The sequence below is a fragment of the Microtus oregoni genome, unplaced genomic scaffold, assembly GCF_018167655.1.
Source record: "Microtus oregoni isolate MIOR12 unplaced genomic scaffold, Mior012 000022F_ref0000154, whole genome shotgun sequence".
NCBI classification, from domain to species: Eukaryota; Metazoa; Chordata; class Mammalia; order Rodentia; family Cricetidae; genus Microtus; species Microtus oregoni.
This window is the reverse complement of record NW_024543081.1, coordinates 32,945,392-32,960,773: the sequence shown is the minus strand read 5'-3', so window position 1 is coordinate 32,960,773 and position 15,382 is coordinate 32,945,392. Positions and strand designations below refer to the sequence as shown.

The window sequence follows — 15,382 nt, the reverse complement described above, 5'->3', positions numbered from 1 at the left end:
TTTGCCCCATAGGGTCGATGCAGTAAGGCAGGCCAGGAAGGCAGGAAACGGTGCATATTTGGAGGTCCGAGGGCACTACAGTCTTTCATTTGGAGTCTCCCAATGAGCTCGGTCATTCATACACAGTCACCACCACCCAGCATCCCTCCCACGCTGGAGGAGGAGGCGGGCTGTGTATGTGGCCCCCGAGGTACCAGAAAGAAGTGATCATCGAAGACGAAGGGGCTCTGCAAGAGCGGCAGTACTGGACTCGAGGCCAGCACCTTCTGTCTCCAAGCATTGTCCCATCCGCCATACTGGTCAGAACCAATGTCTCTCTAGAAGGAAGGTGTTGGAGCTGTGTACCTTTATACACCAGAGCACAGAACTCATTCTGTGGACCTCTCCTGCCTTGAGAGTCCCTGCCAGTGGGACCCCATCCAAATCACTGGGCTACTCTGTTCAAGTGGCTGCCTGTTCAATTTGGAAAGATAACAATACTGTCGATAATAGTAAGTGCAAACACAGTTGTATGCAGGTCTGTGTAATACCTCTATCAGACTCAGGGTGAGATGGTCGTAACTGGTGTAGGAAGGAGACAGAACATTCAAGAGAGTGACCTAGCCCAGCCACAGTGCTGACCAGGGCGTAGGGAGCCGGAAGACATCAGTAAGTCAGAACACAGTGTGACAAGATAGGGTGGGGAGAGGACAGCAGGAGCTTTGGGATCACGAGGCAGGGGAGTGACCTTTATCCAGACAGCAAAGGAGTGTGGTGGCTGTTCTCACCTTCCACCACTCAATGTGCTCAGACTTTCTCACAACCAATTGTTTGTCCTTTCCCCTCTTAGACTATTTCTTAAGCGTAGCAACTTGGCGTAGCTGAAGTGGTGCCTTAACTGTGAAGAGCTCTTGCTGCCCTTCCCAAAGAGCTTGACTCCCAGCACCCACGTCAGGTGCATTTACACACACACACACACACACACACACACACACACTGAATGTAGGATGTTAAAGGTTGACCATTTTACTTTGCCAGTAAACATTTTTGATACCTGTATGTGCCTGATTCTATGCTCAATACCAGATAGACATCAATAAAACATAGTGTGTGTGTCTATGAATGTGTGTATGAGTATGTGTTCAATATTTAATAGCACCGTGAACTACACATTGAAGTCATTTGTAGATATTAGTGCCTACAGTGTAACGTAGGTGATCCTCCTCACCCCAGTCAAAAGTTGTCCCTATGAGAAAAGAGAAACTTCCATTCACCCGAGAGTTCATAAGGAAACAGGAAAAAAAACAAATGGGTTTTTGAGGAGCCTAGACATGGGGTGCAGGGGAGAGAGTCCACACATGTTCATAAGGCACCCCCACTGGCTGGCTGCAGAGCCCCAGGAGGGCCCAGGCCGCAACTCGCCCTGTTGAGAACAACATCAGCAGAGCCGGACACACGCCCTATTCTGCCAGCTCCAGTTCTCCGGAGGAATTTTCAAAGCACACAGGGTGTGTTTGGCAGGAATCTCTCAATATGCTTTGGGGCCTTCTGTTTTATTTCGCTTGAGGCCTGAGCACTGAGCGTCCCCCTTTATTGGTACCAAAAAGAGGCCCTGGACAGCCTGCTGCTGGTGGCAGGCAGGGGAGATTTAAGGAGACTCTAGGTAAGGCTACAGAAGCCCAAATCCCCTTCCGCACCCAAGCGATCTGCCTTTGGTTTCACCCTACTAAAAATTCTTCTTTGCCACAGACTGCTGACTCACCCAGGTTTGGGGTCTTTTTTTTTTTTTTTAACTCTTCTTTCTCTGGCTCCGAATTGCCACAAAGTCTAGAGATTGTAAAATTGCCTTGATGAACACCTGGGTCCTTATATTATGGGCTCATTTTTATCGTCCCACCTCCATCCCAGTTTTCCTGTGGCTGAGGCCTGCTAGGAAAGAGAGTTGGATGCCCAGTGACTCTGCCCTGCTTCTCACACCAAGATTCTCTTCTTCATAGGTCTCCGTGCACTGGCTGCTTTGGGCATCAGGCTGCAAGACTCCCAGGATGTAAGCAACACGGGGCAGACACTGGTAAGTGATGCTGTCTTTGGCTGTGGTCACACAAAGGGTAGGAGCTGCCTGGGAAAGGCAACCCAGCAACTGTGTTTCCATCCACGGGCACCTGGACGTAGCACCGAGCCAAGCTGCCAGGTGTGAACCTCTCAAAGTCTGCTGGCTTCCTACCAGGGCTTCCCTCAATGCCATGAGCCTGCAGGTGACTGGCTCACCCCTCCCTGCACAGATGACAGCAACTCAGACTTCCAGGCCAAGGGCATATTTTTAGAGTTATGTTTAGGGGGGAAAAAAGGTCAGAACAGAGTACATACTGCCTGGCTCGGTCAGTAGGCAAAGCCACTCTTGCACAGATAAAGTATTAGCCCCGGTCGGAAGGAGCAGGGAGGCTGAGGGCTCCCTGACCAAAGAGATATGTGCAAATGCATGGAAAACTCAGGTCGATAGTGGGTTCCCTGTCAGTGGCAGAATTCAAGGAGAAGCTGGACAGATGTCCCCAGAAGACATTGAAGCAACAGGCTGTGATGGAGCAGGGTTGGGCACTCTCTCCTGTGATGGCCTAGAACCTTTGAGGGACAGGATATAGGGAGGTCTGAGGAAGCCTGGAGGAGGTCACCAACTTAAGCACACAGCAATGCCTCTGCTTCCGGCAGCCATCACAGAGGCTCCTGGGTGAGATGAGCTTGGGTCTCACCTGTGCCCTGATGTCACCAGCTGGTGTGGTGCAGCCTTCATGTGTCCCTGTGAATCCTGAACACCTGGTGAGCGTGACGGGCAGACAGGATGCAAAGCATGATGGGAGGTTTTCTGGGGGATGTCTCAACTGCCGCCCCCTCCCAATAGCACTTCTGAATAACTCCCTGTTAGGCACACCCTCAGAGGATTTGGTCCAGGATCCTGACTGCACAGAGTGGAAGAAAAGGCCTAGGAACCATGTAAAAAGGGACCACCCTCTGCCCAGTTCCCAGAGTCCACAGGAGGCATAAGTGGGAAGGCCCAAGGAGGTAGACACCAGAGATATGGAGATGGCTTTTTCCAGAAGCTTGGGTCTTTTAGCAGGGCCAAGACTTATCCCATATGCTCAGGTGACCAAACCCCTACCTGCTGGACAGGAGAGAACTGGGGCTCTAGACCCAAATGAGGATGTTCCCCAGGAGTGGGACCCAAGTTGCAGAGCAGAGTACAAGTGACCAACTGCTGTGCCCTCAGGGCGGTTCTGGGAAGCATTCCCTAGGCCCTAGAGCAGTGGTTCTCAACCTTCCTAATGCTGTGACCTTTAAAAAGTCCCTCATGTTGTGTGACCCCCCCACCACAAAATTATTTTGTTGCTACCTCATAACTATATACACTATAACTCATAACTCATTATAATTTATATATTACTGTTACAAATTGTAATATAAATACATGATGTTTCTGATGATCTTAGGCAACCCCTGTGGAAGGGTCATTTGACTCTGAAAGGGTTCCAAACTCACAGGTTAAGAACCACATGTCTTAGAGGGGGCTCTGGGATGGCGCTTTTCCTGTCTTGGAAACTGCTGGCCTGGATGAAGAGCAAATGTTTGACAGCGGTTGTGTGCAGAGTGTGTATTCAGCTGAGTCCTGGACACTGTTTGTGGGCAGAAAAGGGAGAGGACGAAAGGGGAAAGCAGTTACTTGCTCTGAGTTCGTTCTACAAACGCAGAGATGCTGTGAAGGGTCTGTCGATGGGTGTGCATCATCGCTGCTGTCTCCTTGCTGGGGTCCTTCCTGTGTCTGACCCTGCTCCAAAGTCTGTTGCCAGCCGCAGGCTCCAGGGAACCTGGTGAAGCTCCATGTCCAATACCCCTCCACTTAGCATCTCGGGTAAAGGAAGGAAGTGGAAGCCTTTCACTTAGCTTTCTTCTTTTCCTGCGTTTCCTGCTAAGGAGCTATGGCAGGTGCCAGCCTGCGATGTGTCTCTGTATGTGGAAAGTGAGCTAAAAATGTGTGTGTTTATCTATAAAAAAAATCACTGCAAAACAAAAAAAAGAATTATTATTCTATAGAAATTGTATATTGGTCCATTTTCAGTTGCTGTAACAGAAAATCTGAGTCTGAGGAATGTATAAAGAAAAGGGGATTATTTAGTTCACAGTTTTAGAGACTGGATGCCCAAGATCAAGCGTCCTAACCCGTTTGACCTCTTAGTGGATGGTATTGTCACGGCAAGAGCATGCGTGGAAGAGACATACAGTGTGACAGGAAGCCAGAGATGAGAGAATCAGGCTTATTCTTATTTTCTCACCTTACTTACTCTCCCTAGAACTCATAGAGGCCCTGAGAGAACTACACTGATCTCTTCCAAGGGTGGCACTCCCGATGACCTAATCACCTCCCATTAGGCCACACCTCTTAGACGTCCCACCTATCAGCATCACAACCCTGGAGGACAACCTTTTTGGTGGTTGCCCTCCCAAACCAGACGATGGTGTTTGACAACCATCTGGTCCCTTCCAAGAAGAACATACTGACTTCAGAAAGATCCTGAACAATGTTCAGGGCTCACTGGGTTCTCTCAACTATGAACGCACCTAAAAATCGTCCCTTAGTGGTGACTTCAATGACCCTTGCAGCCAGAGCTGTGATGCAGTAGCGGGCCAGCCGTGGTGAAGCGGGTATCGGGAGTTGAAGGGCATTGTCTTGAATCTCTCGCCCGTCCACAGATGTAGAGCCAGCACAGCTGTGGTCCTCCGACATATGTGGGAATACAGGTTTGGGGAAGCAGGTCACTCTTTGCAGTACACAGTGCCAAGATTTGACCCTCGCAGCCTGGTTCCAAACTTCTTTACTTTGCCTCCCTGTGGCTGCCATTAGCTCTCTATGGGCATATGAAGTCCCGCCCCCCCCACCAACCCCTGATTTGCTTTCCTGGCTCTTTTCCGGCCAACTTTGGCAAAAAAAACTCCTTTCCACAGTAAAAGGGCAAATGAAAAACAGAAGATCTGTCAGAAACAGCTCTGACCTAAACAGCTAGAATGTGTTTTGGCATTCATTCATTTGTTCATCTGTCCGTCCATCCATCCAACAAGCATGACTTAGCCCCACGACCTCATGAGAGCCCACATCTTTGGCACCGACAGCTGCAAACTCCACGTTCCTGGATCCTCCAGAGTCATTGTCACCAGATAGCTCAAGGGGGTGCTTACTGCAGAGTGCAAAGCACTTGATTAATATTCTGCAATTTGGGCCGCACTAGGCTGTTCCAGCACCCCCACCCAACTCTGTTACCATGACGACATTATTTTAGCAAACAGCTCTTTAATATTTAATGAAAATTACACTCTGACAGGCGGATAGAACAACTGCACTACAGAGGGCTTGGAGCGGTCCACGAGGACAACTTTGCACAAAGCCATCAGTCCCCTGCTCCCTGTATGCTGCTTGTCACCAGGAAATGTGGGTGTTCTGGGGCCAGGAGCCACTGTTATGCCAGACACGGGTTATGCACAGCAATTGAAGGTTGTCGCTTTTTTCAAATGCGGGATGTCATACCAGCTCCACGAGTATAGGGTAGCATGATAGCATTATTAAATACGACTTTCTACACCGAACCGCGGACCCACCTCCTAGCTCAGCTGAGGCTGCTGAGAGCCTTTCAGCTTCCTGTATCTTGAGTCCAAACTGTATTGTAAGACAGCATGTGCAGAGAGAGCCCAGGGTGGGCTCGCCAGGCTGAGAACCAGCCTTTGCCTCCTCGTCAAAGCACCATCTGTCCGGCCCATTGCTTCAATAGCAGCAGGTGCAGGAATTAGGCGATCCAGACCCCTGCCTCAAAGGGGTGTGCTGAGTGAGACAAGACCACCCTCCGGCCACCTCCGTCACTGTGTCGGCCTGTGTGCCAGGAGTTGCGCTACGCTCTCGTTGCGATCTAGAGCCGCAATGAGAAGGGTGGATGAATAACTGAAGTGGAGAGAACAATGTAATGGCCTCGTAGCTGTATGTTCTTGGGTAGGTTTTCTAAATTCTCTGTGCCTCAGTTTCCTCACCCATCAAGTGGGAATATAGCACGCTTTTCATTAAGAGTTGCCATGAGGTTCAAAATGCCATAAATACATGAGAAGACCTAGAAATAAAAAAAAAAAAGAGTGTTTAAAACAGTGGGAGATACCAAGCAGGAAATACACACTAAATAGGGCTTCCTTTTCCATGTTCCCAAGTATGCAATTACAGGAACTAACACGTACTGAATGCTTACTCTACTCCAACCCCAAGGCTGAGTTGGAGTCGTACAATGACATCACTAAAATTTCACAGGCAAGTCTGTGAGACTATGTCATCATCATCATTGTCCTCACTTGGCAAATGAGGAAACTGAGGTGACATGGAGTCACAAGGCCGCTAGATGCAGCCTTAACAACTGGCTAGGTAAGTGGCCGTAGATAGCGTGGAAGCCATGCATGTGTGCAGACATGGTGGGGCTCAAGCATGGAGGAGCAGCCTGTGGCAACAGAAATGGGCTGCATCTGAAGGAGGAAGCATAGTCTGCCTCAACTGTTGAAGAGGCAGATTCTTGGCACCAGCAGGAAGCTCGTCTCAAACAGATATGACTTGCTTATTTAGAGTAGTCATTGGATTTTTATTAAAATAAATGGATTGGGAGAGGAAAAAGAGGACAGAAAGGAGGATATAAAACTTGTAGTTTTCTGTTCTCTACTCTCAGGATTCCATTGAGTGGAACACCACAAGAATGTCTGTATAGGGTGTGTGTGTGTGTGTGTGTGTGTGTGTGTGTGTGTGTGTGTGTGTAAAATAACAGCTCCTTCCAGTTGCTTTCCAGAGCAAAGAGACAAGCAGAGAAAGGAAAGTCCAACTTGTGCAATAAAACACAGGTGAAGTCATACAGTTATAGCATGCTCCAGTTTTTAAAATCCCTTCTCTGGCCATTTTGGTTATTTATTCCCGTGGTAGTGCTTTGTAACAAACAACCCCATAAGCCTCATTGGCGGGCAGTAGGACATGCTCAGTCAGCTCCCAGATCTGAAGGGTACAATCGATGGCCTCTCTGGGATGAGATGGCTTCTGTATTTGAGGTCAGTTTAGGGGGTTGAGATCTTGGCTGTCCTTGTCATTGAACACTGACTGTCTGCTGTTTGACCTAGGGTGACCTCAACTGGAATGACAGGAGGCAAAACTGTATAAGTAATTCACCCTGCAAAGGCTTACCAGAGTGTGACCTCATGGTAGTGACAGGATGAAGGGAAGGTGCCTCAGTTACTATCACTAATCTGCATCCACTCCCCCAGAGCCAATCACAAAAGAGTCCCAGTGAAAGGGCCCCACTGGGCTGTGTCACCGAGCAGACACAGGGAGGTGTAACGACTGAGCTATTGCCCAACCATAGTGTGGTCACTGTGCTTTCATGGGGGGGGGGGGGGAGCTAGGCCCAGGACAGTGTGCGGCTTCCAGATGTCCCACCATCGCAGGGCTGGGGTGTGGACACAAGCTGGCTGGCTGGTCCAAAGCTGGTATACTCTCCCACTTCTGCTCAGTAGGAAGAAGCCCAGAAACAGAACTAAAATATAGTTGCTATTGTCCCTTTGAAACTAGAGATCCAGCTGCCCCTAAGGGAGAACATGACTTGTGGAAGCCAAGCTGTAGGCAGCAGGCCACAGCCCCGGGATCATGCAAACCCAGTGCCATCTGTAGTCTGATCTTAAGACTGGCGGGGATTTAAACTGGCAAATCCTGTGGGCCTCCAAGAAACTACCGAGATGGGAGAGATAACCTGAGTGACTCAGGTGATGGTTCATCTTCATTGTCAGCTTTTGAAATCACCTGGGAGACACAGTGCTGGGGATGTCAGGGAGGGCATTCCTAGAGAGATTCACCTGAACAGGAAAGACCCACCCTGAATGTGGGCAGCGCCATGCTTCATGGGCTACAGTCCCAGCCTGAAGAAAACGGAGAAAGTGGGCTGACACCAGCATCCGCACATCTCTGCTTTTACTTGGAAAGCAGACTCCTTGTGACCAGTGGTGTCACATTCTCCATGCCTCCCCTACCATGATGGACAGTGTCCCCTCAAATAACCCCTCAAACTCAGAGCAAAAATCAACCCTTCCTTCCTCGAGTTGCGCTTTGCCAAGAATTGGGTCACAGTGACAAGTTAAGTCACCCAGAGCTGTGGCTTCCTCTAAGTCCCAACACTGGATATTGATACCCAGTGGCTCATGACCAAGGTCCTTCTATGCAGGAGGGACATTTCTGCCGTGTGAACCCGGGTTAAAGGGCTGAAAGGAGCTAGACTGGAGTAAGCAGCCACTGCTCTTAGCACAGCTTGCCCGACCTTGGAACCCTTTAAGCACCTCACCATTGCAGCCTGAGGCCAGAGCAGTCAGAGTTTGGGAACCCCATCCATTGAGGAGGCAAAAGTAAAAGTTGACACTAACTGATGAGAACCAGGTATCCTTTTGTATCTCTATCTTGCCATTTACGGTCCCTATGACCGTATCTCTGTATCTTGCCAGTCCCTGTGACCTAAGCATTTAATTGCTTGCTTTCTGTCCCTCTGCTCCTCTGAAGAGCAGGGTGACCATGCTTACTTCTGAGAGCTCTGTGAGGATTCGGTGAGGTAATGCACCTCAAGCTCTCACAGCAGCACCTCGGCAAACCTCGGCAAACCTCGGCAAACCTCGGCAAGCCTCGGCAAACCTGGGAGAGAGCACCTGCCTGGCACTGCTGCCGTGTGTTAAGGCACAAAAAGAAATAAAACAGTTTGACAAATATCACCTGTGGCATGGGGTGGAACCACCCTAAGTGTGTCAGGTGAAGAGATGAGGAGTCCTTTGGGATGGGTCACTTGTCCAAGGTCACTCTGCTGCTGAGGGGCAGTATGGGGACTAGAAATGAGCTGTCCCCACCCTGACTCTCCTGAGAAGGAGCTCTATCCCACCCTAAGTCACTCATCTGTCACTCCATAATAATTGTCCCTATTTACAAAGTCTTTGCATTCGTAGATCCGATGGGCACCCCTGCCTCCTCACAACCTTCAGCTTGTAAATGTAACCATGCTATGCACCCAGACCTATGTTAGCCGTGCAAGGAGGATGCGGTGTGTATCCAAGAACAAACACTTCATTAAGCCCTAGATTTAATTAACTTAAATCAATCTCATTCCCAGTTCCCATGTCCCACTTGAAACAGAGGGCTGCTTTAAGTAGAGTCCCTATTAACTGGAAGTTCTGATTGTAGTGGTTTTGAATCCACCTTCTCCATTAATATCTCACTGGCCTTATCTGACCCTGAGGCAGCCTCTTCCCCCACGTGATTCATTTCGTTTATCTCTGGCCTTGCTTCAGACACAAGCTTTGCACTGTGGTCTTTCATGTTGCAGCTATTGTTCCCTTAAAGGGTGACTTGGAAACAATAGCCTTCCCTCACACCATTCTGCAGGCGCCTGCACACATGCGCACACGGAGCAAAAGCTGTATGCTTCTGCAAACACTGAGATCATTGTGTCCATGATCCTTTGCCTCCCAAAAATCTTCAGTTCCTTTTGAAAGTTTTTTTTCTTTCTTTCCATAATTAATAATGACCTGGCCCAGAAATTGATATTAATGAAACATGCCAAATTTGTGCTTAGATCCCTGAACGGTCTTCTTCCTTCCCACTGTTAACGGTTATATCATCATTTTATAATCCCTGCTTCTGTCCAAGGAAACTTCCATCTCCCATCTGGACATAAGGGATATATTCGTTACTTCCCTGGTGCTGTAAGTAAACACCATGACCAAGACAATGTATAAAAGGAAGGGTTTATTGGGACTTAGAGCCCCAGAGGGTTAGAGTCCATGATGGGAAACATGGCAGCAAGCTATAGACGTGGTGGCTGGGACATAAAGCTGAAAGTTCATACTCTCAACTGCAAGCATGAAGGAGAGAAAGTGACCTGGAAGTGGTATGGAATCTTTGAACTCTCAAAGCCCCTCTCTAGTGGCATGCTTCCTTCAATCTAGCTTCTATCTAGCCTTCCTCAATGGTGCCACCAACTGGAGATCAAGTGTTAAACATCTGAGCCTATGGGGGACATTCTCACTCAGGGCACTAGAAAGGGTCTCCCCATACAAATGAACAGATAATTCTTTTTTTTTTTTTTTTTTTTTTTTTTTTTTTGGTTTTTCGAGACAGGGTTTCTCTGTGGCTTTGGAACCTGTCCTGGCACTAGCTCTTGTAGACCAGGCTGGTCTCGAACTCACAGAGGTCCGCCTGCCTCTGCCTCCCGAGTGCTGGGATTAAAGGCGTGCGCCACCACGGCCCGGCGAACAGATAATTCTTTATGGTGAAAAAGTGTATATTTAGAATTAGCCAGCTGAACTCAGTTTGGATGATCCAAATTTTGTTGGCAACATCTAGAGTGTCATAATCAGAAGCCAACCGAACACAGGCCTTCTTCTCTCCATTGGGCCTTTTGTGGGTATTGACTTGGCCACATCAATGACCAGTGTTATAGAGTTTCTTCACAGCCTGTTTGATCTGGTGCTTGTTGGCCTTGACGTCCACAATGAACACAGTGTGTTGTTGTCGTCTATCTTCTTCATGGCTGATCCGGTGGTCAGGGGGAATTTGATGATGGCCGGGTGGTCAAGCTTGTTCCTCCTGGGTGTGCTCTTTTGGGTATATTTAGGCTGCCTTCAGAGCCACAGGGTCTTGGGTCGCTGGAAGGTGGGTGACACACTGATTTTTTTTATGTCTGTGGACGCCTCCCAGCTCTGCCTTCTTGGCTTTCAAGGCCTTTGCTTTAGCTTTGGCTTTGGGAGGGCAGGAGCTTCCTTCTTTACTCTAGGTGCCATCCCAAATGGAACAGATAGTTCTTAAAATACAAACCAAAGCCATATATGATGGGCTGTACCTGTCTCAGGGTCCCAGAGCAAGGCAAGAGGACCATCATGAGCTTGAGGCCAGCCTGGACAAGTTCCAGGCCAGCTGAACCACAGAGTAAAATCCTGTCTCAAGACACCAACAAACAAATAACAAATCCCATTCTTCCCAGAATCTGTAACTATCTATACCTCTGCACTATGCAGATTGACTTCCAAACATCTTCCCAAGCCTGGAAAGGTCTCTCCTCCCTTCCTCTCCAACCTCATTTCCAGCCATTTCCCTTCTCACATCCTAGACGTCAGCCCACTGCTTTTCCCTGTTCCTCAGCTACACCTAGCCTGGGGCCTTGGCAGAATTACGTACTTACTGCTGACCGCATGTGGATCCATTATCCCTGCCTAGGTTCCCACAAAAAAAAAAAAAAAAAAAGAGGTTGAGGTTGAGGTTGAGACAAAGCTCCTGACTTTGCATGATGGATAAGTATTCAGCCACCCCGTCAGTCCGTGCGGAAAATCCCCCAGTTACCGTGACACGTGGAGTCTTTGGAGTGGCCGTGCAGAGCATAGCTGATTACACAATAATGCAGGGCATCTGTCCCCCCAAGGCACCATACCACAAAACTGCACATGAAAAGACACAGGGCTGTGGGAAAGATGTGGTTAAGGACAGAGTGCTGTGAACAGGAAACCCAGCCTGGTTTTACAGGTCACCAGCGGCTTAGAAATAGACAAATAGGGCAAGGGGTGTGGGGCCTTACTTTGCAGAACCGGGGGAAGAATGGCACACAGACTGTAGAGTGGTATAAAGACAGTGAAATGGGACCAGAGTCACAGTGCCAGCTATGAATCATGTGACTGTAAACCCATCAGGTAAACTGAGGAAGCTGGCATAGGTCTGGGGTATGCACATATTTTGTTATTATTGTAACGTGCCTCTGAGATAACCGCCTTCCCCATGTGACCAGTCACAGGAAGTAATGACATTATAGTATCCTGTGCACAAAAAAAAAAAAAAAAAAGGAAGGAGACATTCTAAGGACTCACGGTCAGTTTTGTGTATTTCCTGTGTATCTCCGTTCAGCTGGACAGCTTTCTCTGAATTCTCCTACTGTTTCTCCCTGCCAAAGCCAGGCACAAGCAAAGGCTAAACTCACATAATGCATAAGTATCCTTTAATGCATCGCACGTTGGAACAGTGTTTTGGTTTTAAGCATCATAGCAGAACTGACTGTTTTACGTCTCTGAAATTGTCACTGGTAGTGGAGACAGTGAGCTCTCCTCTCTCTATCTTGCAGTTTCTCCTGCTGGCAATGCCTCTCCTTTGCAATAGCAGCCCTAGAGGAGCCAGGGTCTGAGGCTCTGGTCAGGGGAACCCAAACAAAGAAACTGAAGCGAATCCCATATCACAGGAGTCCTATTGGCCATAGTATCCCAGTCCTCATGGGAGTAGAAGGGGTGCAGAAAACTAGTGGCATGGAGACCAAAGAGTATAAGAGGGTTATATGGATATAAGTACCATCTGCACTGGGTCCTGACCCACCTGTCCTGAGCTTTGTATGTCCAGTCTCTGGGTCTTTAGATCTCCATTTATAGACACCCCTTCAGAAGGCAGAACAAGGGCCATGAGCAAAGTGGACTTGACGTGCAGAATTCGCCTGCATACCGCATACATGGGAAGCCATTGGCACCAGAGAGACATGGCCTGTGACATATCTTTATTGCTTTGTTGTTGTTGTTGTATGTGTATGTTGTACCCGTGTACATTTGTGAGAGTGCAGGCACACACATGCCATGGCACACATGAGAAATTCGTAGGACAACCGTGGGTGTTGGTCTCTCCTTTGCACATTGTTTGAGACAGGAGCTCAGTCTTGCTCATCGCTGCATGCATCCGGCTGGTCCATGAGCTTCTGAGGATTCCTCTAGCTTGTCTCCCATCTCCCCATATAACGCTGATGTTACATATGCACGCTACCTGGGCTGACTTTACGTGGGTTCTGGGAGTTCAAACTTAGGTTACCATATTGGCTCAGCAAATTCTTTACCCACTGAGCTCTCATCCCAGTGCCTGCCTGACTTTTATTTAAAATATCACTCTGGAACAAAGTAAAACTGAACTGTCGGTAAGCTTTTGTCAAAGCAGAAGACCCGAAAAGGGGCAGTGGTAACTGACCTAGGATCAGAAGAGTGGGATCAGTCAGAGTCCTTATGGAGGAAGAAGCACCAGGTGCTACTGGTGGGTCTATGGGGGAGAGAGGAAAAACAGGAAAAACAGCCTGTCTTGACTTTGCTGTGGGACCTTTCTTGCTCCAAGGAAAGTCCCTGGATTGTGGTCAGGAGATTGGCTTGACCCTGTTTTCAGGATGAACTGAAGCTTCAGTTCACCAACATGTCAAGTCCATCATCTCTAGAAGAAGCAGTCAGAGGCCGGACTGCATAGGGATAGCATTTGGTTGGAATAAAAGCAAACACACCCAGCAAGAGTGAAATGTAGGGGCTGTGGAGAGCCGCCAGCCCCTCCTGACTGTCCTACAAAGACGAGAGGTGTTGGGTGGTGTTGAAGGTCCTCATGACACCTACAATCATAAAACATTTGAAACACTGCTTCTCGGCAGCTAGAAGAGGGGGAAGTAGCCTCCTCCCCAGGGACCAACTGTCGATGGCTGGAGACATTTTGGGTTGTCACGGGATGCTATTAGCAAACTGTGTAAAACCACAGCCCTCATCAATGAAGAGTTTTCTAACCCCTGGTGGCAATTCTGGTAAGGTAAAGAAGCCCTGAATTAAAAATGATGACACATGAACACACACACACACACACACAGTTTTTTAAAAGGGTCTAAACATGATAAGCAGACTGCATCATCAGGGGACGCCTGAGGATGTAATGGCGCTACCCACATTCGGGATGGGCTCATCCCTCATAGACAACAAGAAGTCAGCTTCCCAGTGACTGCAGTTCAGTTACTGGCAGTGAAGATTTGACAGCACAGCTATCGAGTCACATGACCTGGATTAGCCCTAGGTGCATAGCGTTTAAAGGCTACACAAGGAGGCAATGATGTAGTTATATTATGGTCTAAAAGAAATAATTTAAACAACTTAATAAACAACTAAAAAATTCTTCACACTGGATAATTCCTACTACATAATATTCTGGTCCAAGCAAAACTATGGGGGAAGAAGGTCAGAAACGGGGGGAAGGGATGAAAGGGTAGAAGATGGGGTTTTAGGGCAGTGGGGCTATTCTCTATGACACTGTAACAGATACAATGGCTGTGCATTTGCCCAAATCCAAGAGGATAATCAGCGTAAGGGGAACTCTGGCAAAGCCATGGGTGTCCGTTAGCAGCAGTCTGTCACTACTGGTTCCCCGGCTGTAATTAATATGCTGGGTGAAGTGAAGGAGCTTCTTAGTCCTTCTGTGCTTTCTGTCTTTTTGTAAACCCGAACTGCTCTAAATATCAGTCTACTGAAAATGCTCAGAGCCTGGCGTGCTAACGCAACCTAAAGTCCCAGTGTTTGCGAGGTGGAAGCAGCGCCATCAAGAATACCCAACGCCAACCTTGGCTACATAGGGAGTTTGAGGCTAGCCAAGGCTACCTGAGATTCTGCCCAAAAATTAAATAAATACAACTTTAAATATGATAAATAGAATTGAGATTATTGTTATGATCATCCTAATTTTGGAGGTTGCTGCATAATTCCAAAGGAGCAAACACATTAATGGATTGTTGATTCTGTCTTTATTACTGGGCAGAATATGCCAAAAGGAGGAGGGAATTGACCCTCCTAAATAGTATTTACTCAGGCCCAAGCAGTCAAATTGCAGAGCCTTCTGCATGAAGTCTCCACTGATGCTCTAAGACAAGGAAATGGAGACTCAGACGGATAAGTCACGTGACTGGAGTCAGACAGCATCACAGGAGGGATTTGAGCCAGAGCAATTGTTAGACCAGTGTACCTTACACTATGCTCTACGAGTGTGTAGTGTGTGTGTGTATGTGTGTGTCTGTGTGTGAGAGAGTCAGAGATACACACACAGAGAATATGGATGGAAGTCAATGTGTGAATGATTATGACAGAGAAAGAAATGGAGTAGTGATTGGTGGGTATGAGTAGACAGAAGGAAAAATGAAGTAAAATTGAAAAAAAATGCAATTGAGCTGTATACTTATACAGAGTGTGTGTGTGTGTGTGTGTATGCATGTGTGTGTGTGCGTGCGTGCGTGCGTGTGTGTGTGTGTGTGTGTTAGAATGAATGAAAGAGACAGAGAAAAGGGAGGTTCTAGAAGGTAAGGAGACAGGCACCATTGGGCTATCTTGAGCCATTAGATCGGGCCTTGGCTCAGGAACACTTCCCAGCTGGCCTGAGGCCCTGTGTGGCTGAGTCACTTCCTGTGGGTGTCCCCATCTTGCCGTGCATGCCTGTCAGGGCTCATCATAGGACAGTGTTCAGTGGAGGCCTGGGTTGACCAGTGCTCTCCTCTGCCTCTGCTTTGCCCCT

General features: G+C 48.2%; 1 protein-coding gene across 1 annotated transcript in view; it reads left to right on the top strand.

The window, feature by feature from the left end:
• Zhx2 (zinc fingers and homeoboxes 2) overlaps positions 1–15,382 on the top strand; it is a 140,995-nt gene that overhangs the window by 65,383 nt on the left and 60,230 nt on the right. The window contains exon 2 of the mRNA XM_041672212.1: positions 1,977–2,050. The gene's annotated coding sequence lies outside the window, so the exon portion shown is untranslated. The remainder of the gene's footprint in view (positions 1–1,976; positions 2,051–15,382) is intronic.